Raw genomic sequence first — 10,744 nt, 5'->3', positions numbered from 1 at the left:
GACTTGAGGATATGGTGCTAAATGAAATAAATCAAGTAGAGAAAGTCAATTATCATATGGCTTCATTTACTTGTGGAACATAAGGAGAAGAGAAAATGAAGCAGGAGAAATCAGAATGGGAGATGAACCATGAGAGTTTATGGACTCTGGGAAACAAATTGAGGGTTTTAGAAGCGGAGGGGGTAGGGTGGGCGGTTGGGTGAACCCGGTGAGAACAAGGATTGCATGGAGCACTGGGTGTTATACGCAAACAATGGATCATGGAACACTACATCACAAATAATAATGTACTGTATGGTGACTAACATAACATTTAAAAAAAAAAGCCATAACTTTCTTAAAGATACATCCAGGCCACATGCTCATTTCCTCTGATATACCACAGATGCTGAGTTCCCTTGGCTTTCCTCTGAATGGGGCAGAACTAAGAAATAGCATTTCTGCCACTTGGAAAAGCTGACAGGGTTACAGAGGCCTCTAGTGAGAAGGAAAGGGGAAAGGGCAGGCAAAGGCTCCCAGAACCACTGATATTGGTGCTGGAGTCCTCCCTCTCTTCCCTTGGACATTCACTGCCTGGCACCATGCCTATCCTGCCATGGCAGTAACCACTGCTAAGGCTCACAGTGAATGGAAAACATTAAGGTGAGCCCCATCTCCTGGGTGCAACAAAGGGCCTGGTCTAGGGGTCTGTCATTCCCATGACCGTAGTGACCCCAGGGACTTCTTCATTTCTAGCCCTGAAGGGGCCCCACTTGACACTGAGTCCAGAGAATTGTTTTTACAGAGGGCCCCCCCTAATTACAGGGCTGCACTATTACATTTTTTTTGGGGGGGGGACTGCCAAAGCCATCCCAAAGGCCCTAATCTCCTAGGAAGGAAATGTGCATTCTTTCTCTAGTTCCCTTGAAGATCTGACATCTTACTGAGTCTTTGAAATGTAAGCATGCTAGGAGGTGCCTGAAATTCTGCCCACAATGGGGCCTGAGGCAGAAGGAAAGAAAAAAAGAGGAAAAGAGGCCTTTTAAAATGCACACTGCTGTAAAAACTCTCTTACACAGGGACACCCCTGGGTGGCTCAGTTGGTTAAGCATCTGCCTTCAGCTCAGGTCATAATCTCAGGGTCCTGGGATCAGGCTCCCTGCTCGGTGGGGAGTCTGCTTCTCCCTCTTCCTCTGCCCCTCCCCACCCCCTACTCATGCACGTGAGCTCTCTCCCAAATTAATTAAAAACAAATTTTATTTTTTAAAGATGTTGTTTATTTATTTGACACAGAGAGAGAGATCACAAGTAGGTATAGAGGCAGGCAGAGAGGCGGCAAGGGGTGGGTGGGGAAGCAGGCTCCCCGCTGTGCAGAGAGCCAGATGCAGGGGGGTGTGTGTGTTCAATCCCAGGACCCTGGGATCATGATCATGACGTGAGCCAAAAGCAGAGGCTTTAACCCACTGAGCCACCCAGGCGCCGCAATTAAAAACAAATCTTAAAAAAAAACCTCTTGCCCAAAATCTAATCCACAGCTTCCTTAAGATTGCTTGTCAAAAACAAATGCAAATCTTAAAAGTCTTCCACACAAGTACTAGTAAAAAGCTTTAGCCATTGAAGTGGATAGGCTTAATTTCTTGTTTGCCAGACACAATGTGGATTCAACTATAATTAACAAACTAGTGAGTTTTCTGTTGTACCTGATTTGTGGCTGAAATTTTGTAATGAAAGCTGTAATCTCTGTGTCTATCTGCACATATCTGTATGGATGTATGTTGTGTATAGGGTTTTTTTTTTTTCATCTCTAGCTCTGATGGTATTGCCGATATTATTATTATTATTTTTGGAGAGGGAGAGAAAGAAAGAGGGGTGGGGAGGAACAGAAGGAATGGGAAAGAGAGACTCTGAAGCAGGCTCCATGCCCAGTGCAGAACCTGATATAGGGCTTAATCTCATGACCCTGGGATCATGACCTGAGCAGAAATCAAGAGTTGGATGCTTAATCAACTGAGACACCCAGGTGCCCTGCCAATATTAATTTGCAAAAGAGTGCTGTTTAATTGGCTTAAAGATAAGCACTTATGAGTTAAGTATTCCTAAAACTCAGAAATATAGAAATAACCTAAATGTTTTTCAAGTTCCTGCACTCTGGGATAATCTTCAGTGAATAAAAGCTAGTTTAAGTTTATTGCTTTAGGGACGCCTGGGTGGCTCCGTCATTGGGCATCTGTCTTCGGTTTAGGTCATGATCCCAGCGTCCTGGGATGGAGCCCCACATTGGGCTCCCTGCTCAGTGGGAAGCCTGCTTCTCCCTCTCTCACTCCCCCTGCTTGTGTTTCCTCTCTCACTGTCAGATAAATAAATAAAATCTTAAAAAAAAAAAAAAAAAGAATTACGGGTGCCTGGGTGGCTCAGTGGGTTAAAGCCTCTGCCTCTTTGGCTCTGGTCATGATCTCAGGGTCCTGGGATTGAGCCCCACATTGGGCTCTCTATTCAGCGGGAAGCCTGCTTCCTTCTCTCTCTCTGCCTGCCTCTCTGCCTACTTGTGATCTCTGTCTGTCAAATAAATAGATAAAATCTTTAAAAGAAAAGAATTAACTCTATAGGACTGGATGGAGTGATGAGGATGATTACAATATTTTATGACATTTTGAAAAATAGCTGGTTCTTTATTCTTTTGTTTTCCAGATTTAAGGACCCTTTTCCTCTTAAGCTAACTATGACCTCAGCAATTTGGTAAAGTATACTTTTGGGAACAAAGATGAGATAGTTATTTTTTCTGCCTACCTGTTCGCTCCAGAATTTGGAAACCCTATGTGAGCATATAATTTATTTATTTTATTTTTATTTTTTAAAATATTTTATTTATTTGACAGAGAGAGAGATCACAAGTAGGCAGAGAGACAGGCAGAGAGAGAGGGAAGCAGGCTCCCAGCTGAGCAGAGAGCCTGATTCGGGGCTCGATCCCAGGACCCTGGGATAATGACCCAAGCTGAAGACAGAGGCTTTAACCCCCTGAGCCACCCAGGTGCCCCAGGACCAGACAGTCTTAAGGAACTAAGGTTGACTTTATGAAGCCAACGAAACCCCTTGGAAAAACAGGCAGGTACTTTGCTTACAGGGTTCCCAGAACCTAAGGAAGGTCACTTCTTGGTCAGCCTAGGAGCCTCAGGATATTTGGGGGATCTCGAGAAGACAGAAATTCACCTAAATGGATAGGTATTGCAGGCAAGTTATGATGAGCTCTTGGCTTGGGTTCTTAGCCTCCAGAGACTTTTTTATTTTATTTTTAAAATTATTTATTTATTTAATGGAGAGAGAAAGAGAGAGAGAGAGACTGAGTGAGCATCAGTGGGGGAGGGGCTGAAGGAGAGAGAGAAGCAGGTCTCTCCACTGAGCAGGGAGCCCAATGCGGGACTCAATTCCAGGAACCCGGGATCATGACCCAAGTGGAAGGCAGACACCCAACTGACTGAGCCACTCAGGTGCCCTCTTTTCCTTTTTGTAATGCAACTGCTTGACAAAAGACTTCATTTCTGAGGCAGCCACTTCAATATCTCTCTCAAATAAGCACAGTGCCAGCTACATGCCTAGAGTTAGTCCACCTTCCCCTACTCAGGCCCCTTAGTTTTAGAGATCTTGGTTGATTTTGTTAACTGGCCATTTGGGCCACTTGGTTTTTTTCTCTTCCTATGCTTTGAATTTCTGCTCTAAATTCATCCAATAAAGACTGAACCTGCAAAACCCTAGGCCACCACTCTTAGAATCCCCAATAAAAGCAGAACCCTAGGCCTATGGATTCCCTCTTCTTGCAACCTTGCTGTATGGCCTCAGGTGTGCTGTGTAATTCCCAGGTCTTGTAAGCAATACCTTTATTTTTTTTTTTTTTCAAAGTTTCCTCATGGTTACTGCTGAAAGGCATCTTGCAATCCTAATAAAACCCACCAGGGCCAGTCCAACCGCAACACTGATTATTGATCGGCTGGGATGGACAGAGAATAGCAGGGCATTTCAAGTCCTGGCTTCCCCACTTGCCAGAGAGTAATCTCTGTGCCTCAGTTCCCTCAACTGCAAAATGGAGATAGCAGTATTCACCTCTTGAAGCTGTGGAAGGATTGAATTAATAACTGTAAAATATTAACACTGCCTGGCCCAGAGTAAGTGGTTAATAAAAGCCCCCTATTTTGGTTGTTCGAAGAAGCCCATGGTTCAACCTATGTATGATGTTAACTATTTACTCTTCTAGCCCCTAAATTCAATGTTTCCCCCAGATAACTGGGCTGTAAAATCAAAGTACATTTAAATCCGAGGCCATATAATTTATTGTCTGCACCAGGATTGTTTTGAGAGCCAAGGAGATATTATTAATAATTAAGCCAGGGGATAGCTGGCCTGCTCAGTCAGTGGAACATGACCTTGGGGCTGTGAGTTTGAGCCCCACGTTGGGTTTAGAGATTGCTTAAAAATACGACCTTCTTTTTTTTTTAAGATTTATTTATTTGAGAGAGAGAGTTGGGGGGGGGAAGAGCAGAGGGAGGGAGAGCATGGATCTTAAGCAGGCTTCCCACTGACTGAGGAGTGAGGAGCCCAAGGTGGGGCTCCATCCCACGACCCTGAGATCAGAACCTGAGCCAAAGCCAAAAGTCCAGCACTTAACTGACTGAGCCACCCAGGCACCCCTTAGCGAAATCCTTCCCGATTTCCTTCTTGAACATATACCTTCATTTCCCCTAAGCCAGGAGGCCACCTTCTCTTGTCTAGCTGTGAGGGCAGGTGGACAGCTCTGTCTGAGAAATGAAGCCGTGCCTCCTTCCAAGGAGGAGCCCACCAGTGGCACTTCCGGTGTCTTCCAAGAGTGATCACAGTTGAAGTGCTGTGGCTTCCAAAGACTGCAGACAGACTCAGTCATGTTTCAAATATGCTACAAAGTCACACGGGATACTATGGATTCGTGGCTACTGCTTTAGATCATACTTGGGTCTGAGTCCTTTTTCTTTCAATAGTGGTCTGTATAAGGAGGCAGTGGCTTCTTCGGCCGAGGGGTATGACCCAGATATCCTAGCCATTGCTCCTTCAGTAATACTCCCAGTTGTGACCCAAGTCCCATGCAGAAGGAGGTACACTGGACCAGGGGGAAACAGGAAACAATCACATATCCACAACCAGGGGAATGAATGGATACATTATGGTTCATTCACAGTAGAAGGCCTTCAGTGGTTAAGAATGGGTCAGAACTCTACGCACTGCCATGGTACAATGTCCAAGATGAGTGGTTGAATGAATGTTTGTAAAACACGTATTTTCAGGGCACCTGGGTGGCTCACTGGATTGAACTTCTGCCTTCAGCTCAGATCATGGTCTCAGGGTCCTGGGATCGAGCCCCACATCAGGCTCTCTGCTCAGCGGGGAGCCTGCGTCCCCCCGCCCCCGCCACCCTTGCCTGCCTCTCTTCCTACTTGTGATATCTGTCTGTCAAATAAGTAAATAAAATCTTTAAACAGAACAAAACAAAAACACACGTATTTTTGTATTTATGCTTGCATTTGCTTAGGCAAATTCTAGGATACACAAGAAGCCATTAACCATGCTTATTGGTAGGTTCTAGGACTTAGAATTTAGGGAATAGGACAGGATCAAGGAGGAGGACTTTCCTTCCCTTTTATGTTCTTGCTCTACTTGATGTGTTTCTTAGCAGGTGTTTGCCTTATAAACACTTAAAAACTCATTTAAATGAAAATATTAGCCAGTGTTTTCGTAGCTTCTCAGATAGCTATAATAGAGGTTATCATTTGAAAGCTATTTGTTATTTTGGATTAAATGTGCCATTTGTTTTCTCTAGAACTTGGAGGATTAGACTTACTTTTTTAAAAGTTTCTGTTTTTAGCAAATAGAAAAACTTTTAAAGCTTTTTTTTTTTTTTTTGATGTTTCTCACAGGACTGGTAAAATCCACAGGTGCATCTGCCTTCCATAACCTAGCCTGGCCTGTAGCATCTGTCTTCCGAACAACTTGCTTATGATAATGAGAGGGAAGGTATCTTCCTGGGAGCCACACAGCAGCCCCACCACCCCCAGGCCTGGGAACCTCTAGGGCTAGAAGGGAAAGGAGGGAGTCCTGGACCTGATACCAGAGGGCAGAGTGGAGCAGCAGGAACATCATGGAGCCCTGCGGGAGAGGCTGGTCCAGATGTTTACAGCTGCCCACCCGGGAGAGCCTCCAGAGGTGTACCTTTGGCACTGATGGCCCAAAGCTGCCCGGTCTAGTTGACCTGAGGAGCAGCAGGCGCTGAGGGGGTGGGGGGACTGCGGTCTCTGAATCCCAGCTCTGTCACTTCCCAGCTTGGTGACTGGGCAGGAGACTTCTCTCTAAGCCTAGGTGTCTTTGGCATGACAAGTACAGGGCGAAGCCGAGGTTTGAGTCTAAGTCTGCCTGACTCTAAAAATTAGTGCTTTATTCTATCACATGAGCGCTTCCTAGAGTGTGTCCATCAGAGTCCTAGACCTGGAGAGGATAATGCATCTTCCAGCTCTCACTGTCTGCTATCTCTCTCTGTGTCTCTGTGTCTCTGCGTCTTTCTCAGAAAGGCAGTAGACGGAAGTGGCTGGATAGCATGTTCTGGAATGAGATGGGATTTGACACCTGATGCTACTTCTAGAGTGATGTGTTACCTTGGGCACGGTTTTAACCTCTCTGGGTTTCACTCTCCCCATCTATAAAATGGGGATAACAGCAAAACCCACCTGAGAGGGTGAGGATTAAGTGAGTTAGTCTGTGTGAAGCACTTCACGCCTCCCTATCCTCGACTCCCGGGGCTGAATGAGGTCTCAGGCCCAGCGCTAGATCACACAGCACAGCAGGAGCCAGGACATCAGGTCAGGAAAGTTCATGGTGGCACCTCTCCAAGGTTAAGAAAGTATAGGCTCCACCCCTGAATTCAAGGTATCAGGATTGTCTGTCCCCTCCTCCTGGGTTAGAGGGATACAGTGTGGAGATGGCCCTGGCCGTTTTGACTTTCAGACCCAGATAAAGCATTGATCTTGCCTCACTCCCGTGCATGTGGGGTGACTCAGAAACACAAAGGTATATGCACTTCATAACTGAGCTTCAAAATACATTAAGCAAAAACAAACTGCAAGGGGGCATAGACAAATTCCAGTTACTCTCGGAGAGTTGATTACCTCTCTTTTAATAACGTATAGAACAAGTGGGTGGAAACTCCGCCAGGATATAGTAGCGGTGAACAGCACTCTATCGGCCAGTTTGACCTGAGTAACATTTATAGGACACCTATAAATATGTACGACCGCAGAGTACTCATTGTGTCCGTGCTTCAGCTATTGTAGATAATGCTGCAATAAATGGTATGTGTGTGAGAGTGTGTGTCTGTGTATGTGTATGTGTGTGTGTGTGTTTGTGTGTGTGTGTTTAGATATCATTTGGAGTTAATATTTTCATTTTTCTTTTTTTTTTTTTAAGATTTTATTTATTTGACAGAGATCACAAGCAGGCAGAGCGGCAGGCAGAGAGAGAGGAGGAAGCAGGCTCCCCGCTGAGCAGAGAGCCCGATGCGGGGCTTGATCCCAGGACCCCGAGATCATGACTTGAGCCAAAGGCAGTGGCTCAACCCACTGAGCCACCCGGGTGCCCTATATTTTCAATTTCTTCAAATAAGTACCCAGAAGTTGGATCCTATGGTAGTACTTTTTTTTCCTTTTGCTTTTTGCTTTTTGCCCTGTTACTATTGCCCCTGAGGAGGTGCACCATTCCTGGAAGTACTACAATACCAGGTCGATGCATGGGGTGGACAGAGCAAACTCCTGTTCCAGGTAGTTCTATTTTTAATTATTGGAGGCACGTCCATACTGTTTCCTATGCTGGCTGCACCAACTTACGTCCTCACCAATGGTACACAAGGATTCCCTTTTCTCCACATCCTCACCCCTCACCAGCACTTGTTGTTTCTTGTCTTTTTTTTTTTTTTAATAAGTAATTTCTATACCCAACGTGAGGCTCAGATACACAACCCTGAGATCAAGAGTCGCATGCTCCACTGACTGAGCTGGGCAGGGGCCCTGGTTTCTTGTCTTTGTCATAACACCCATCCTAACAGGTGTGAGGTGATAACGTCATTGTGGTTTTGACTGGCATTTCCCTGATGGTGAGTGATGAGTGATGATGACTGGGGAGCTCATGTCTTATCCTCCGTGTAACTGGCTAAGGGATGACGTCATTGGCCCACTCCCCATATGACCCAGTCCTTATTTTAATCCCATCTACAAAATGCCTTCTACCATATCAGGTAGCATTGACAGGTTAGGGGGATTAGGACAAGGACATATTTGGGAGGCCACTATTCAGCTAACCCCAAACTTCAAAATAATGATACAGAGTGGAAAGAAGACAGGCAAAAAAAAAAAAAAATAGTGCATACTCCATGACTTCACATAAAATTGAGGAAGTGCAAGCTAATCTCTAGTGACAACAGACCAGTGGTTGCCAGGGGAAGGGATTAAAAATGGGGTGAGGCGTTACAAAAGCTCGTGAGAAAACTTTCAGGTGATTGTTACGTTCATCATCTCGTTTGTGATGATGGTTTCACGGGTGCGACATGTTTCAAGCCTGACCAAATTGTACTTTACATGTAGCTTATCGGATGTCAATTATATCTTGGGAAAACTATTAAAAATGAAAAAAAAGTAAGCATACTTTCACATATGAAAACCAGCTCTTTTCACCTACCCAGGTCTGCTTGCTTCCCCCACAGACCCTCTCCTTGTGTCTTTGTATCTCTGCCTCTCTCTCGCTCTTCTGTTCTCTCGCTGTCTCTTTTGTCCCCTCCCTTTCTCTGCCTCTAACCCCATATTATCGTCCTCCTCTATTTCTTGGTTTCTCCCTCTCTTGCCTCTGCCTCTTGGCATATCTCTTCTCATTATAAGTCTTTGTAATCTGATATGTACTTTGCATTTATGGACATCTTTGTTGAGACTCTGACTTCTCTTTGGAAATACTTGATTTGCATTTAGATTTCATGAGATTTATAACTGAAAAAGTGGATTCACATACCCAAGTTGTTCCAAATGTACTTAGAAGTTCTCCAAGAACTCAACTACCGGTTTCTACTTAAAATTATTTTTCACATTTTCTCCTGGGCATATTTTGAGTGCTTTATAGTTGCCTATGGCAAGTGGGTACCGTACTGAGCAATGCAGCTCCAACCTGCTGTGTGACTTTGGGTAACACTCTAAACCTCTCTGTGCCTTACTCTCCCCATCTATAAAGTAAGGATGACAGCCATACTTACCTCAAAGGGTGAGAAGTGAGTGAGTTTCTCGGTGTAAAGCCCTTCATGGGTCCCTGTCAGTATTCTCTGGAGCTGGAATGAGGTCCAGGCTCAGGACCAGGCCACAGGGCACAGCAGGAGGCAGGACTTGGGTCAGGAAAGTCCATGGTGGCACCTCTCCCAGGTCAGAAAAGTGCAGGTTCCACCCCTGAATTCAAGATACCAGGACTAGCAGTCCTTTTCTCCTAGGTCAGAGGGGTATGAGTCAACTGCTAGGGTCAGCGTCCTGGGTACTGCAAAGGGTTTACCCAACATTGCAAGACAGTTGCTGCCTCATCTCCCCCATTCCCTTTTGAAGATCTACTCATTTATTTTAGGTTGAGAGAGAGAGAGCACACGCACAGTGGGGAGGGGCAGAGGGAAAGAAAGATCTCATGCAGATTCCCCGCTTAGCACAGAACTATCTCAGACCCTGAGATTAAGACCCGAGGTGAAATCAAGAGTCAGACGCTTAACTGACTGAGCCACCCAGGTGCCCCCCCCCCCCGCCCCATTTCCTCTTGAAGAAGAGAGACAGAGACAAGTGGAAAGCCAGGCCCAGGGCACGACCAGTGGATGTGGTCACTTTCATTCACACACTGGGCAAATATGGGACCAAGCCTACTAGATATCCAGAATGATGATGGAGACAGACAGGAGCTCAGGGCATGTCAACCAAAATGGACCAGTCTCTGTGCTCCTGGAGCTCAGGGTCTAAAGGCAGAAACAGAGACACCAAGACAGAGAGAGAAAGAGAGAGACAGTCACAAAGAGAGGGTCAGAGAAACGTCCTGCCTTGTGAAGTCAGAGTCAGGGTCCCAGAGAGAAGCGCCTGGCTCTGCTCAGAGCCATTAGAGAGCCGGTGGATGGCGGGGGGCTCTGAACCTTGCACCTGTGGGGCCTCAGTCTCTGTCTCTCTGTACCTCTGAGTCTCCCCAGTTCTGTGCCTCCTTCCCCCACCCCCATCCTGTTGCCCCATCACTCCCATCTGTGGCAGTCACCGAGGGAGGGTGAAGGATGGAGGGTGGCAGGTGAATACGAAACCCCGGAAGGCCCCCAGAGACAGGGACAGGGGGACACACAAACACGTGGGCACACACGGACTCACACACAAGGACACACACTGCCATCGCCACCCAAAAGTAAACACACGCTCACGTATGAAGCCACATAAATACACATAAGCCCACTCACGCACAGAGATATGTACACGACCCCAGGCAGATTCATACGTGGAAACACATCAGCACGTTCCCGTCAATGCAAACAGCACTTCACATACAAAATCACACATGCCCACAGGTGCAAGGAGGCATGGGGGACTGATTGCTGGTGCATGCACACGGGGGGACAGGGCACGCCCACCGTGCCTGTGAGACAAATACAACATAGGGCCACACACACACTCTCGAGGACTTTGGAATCGCAACCACATCATCTCCCCAG

Source organism: Lutra lutra, chromosome 17, assembly GCF_902655055.1.
Source record: "Lutra lutra chromosome 17, mLutLut1.2, whole genome shotgun sequence".
Taxonomy (NCBI): Eukaryota; Metazoa; Chordata; class Mammalia; order Carnivora; family Mustelidae; genus Lutra; species Lutra lutra.
The sequence above is the reverse complement of the archived record's forward strand: the minus strand, read 5'-3'. Positions refer to the sequence as shown.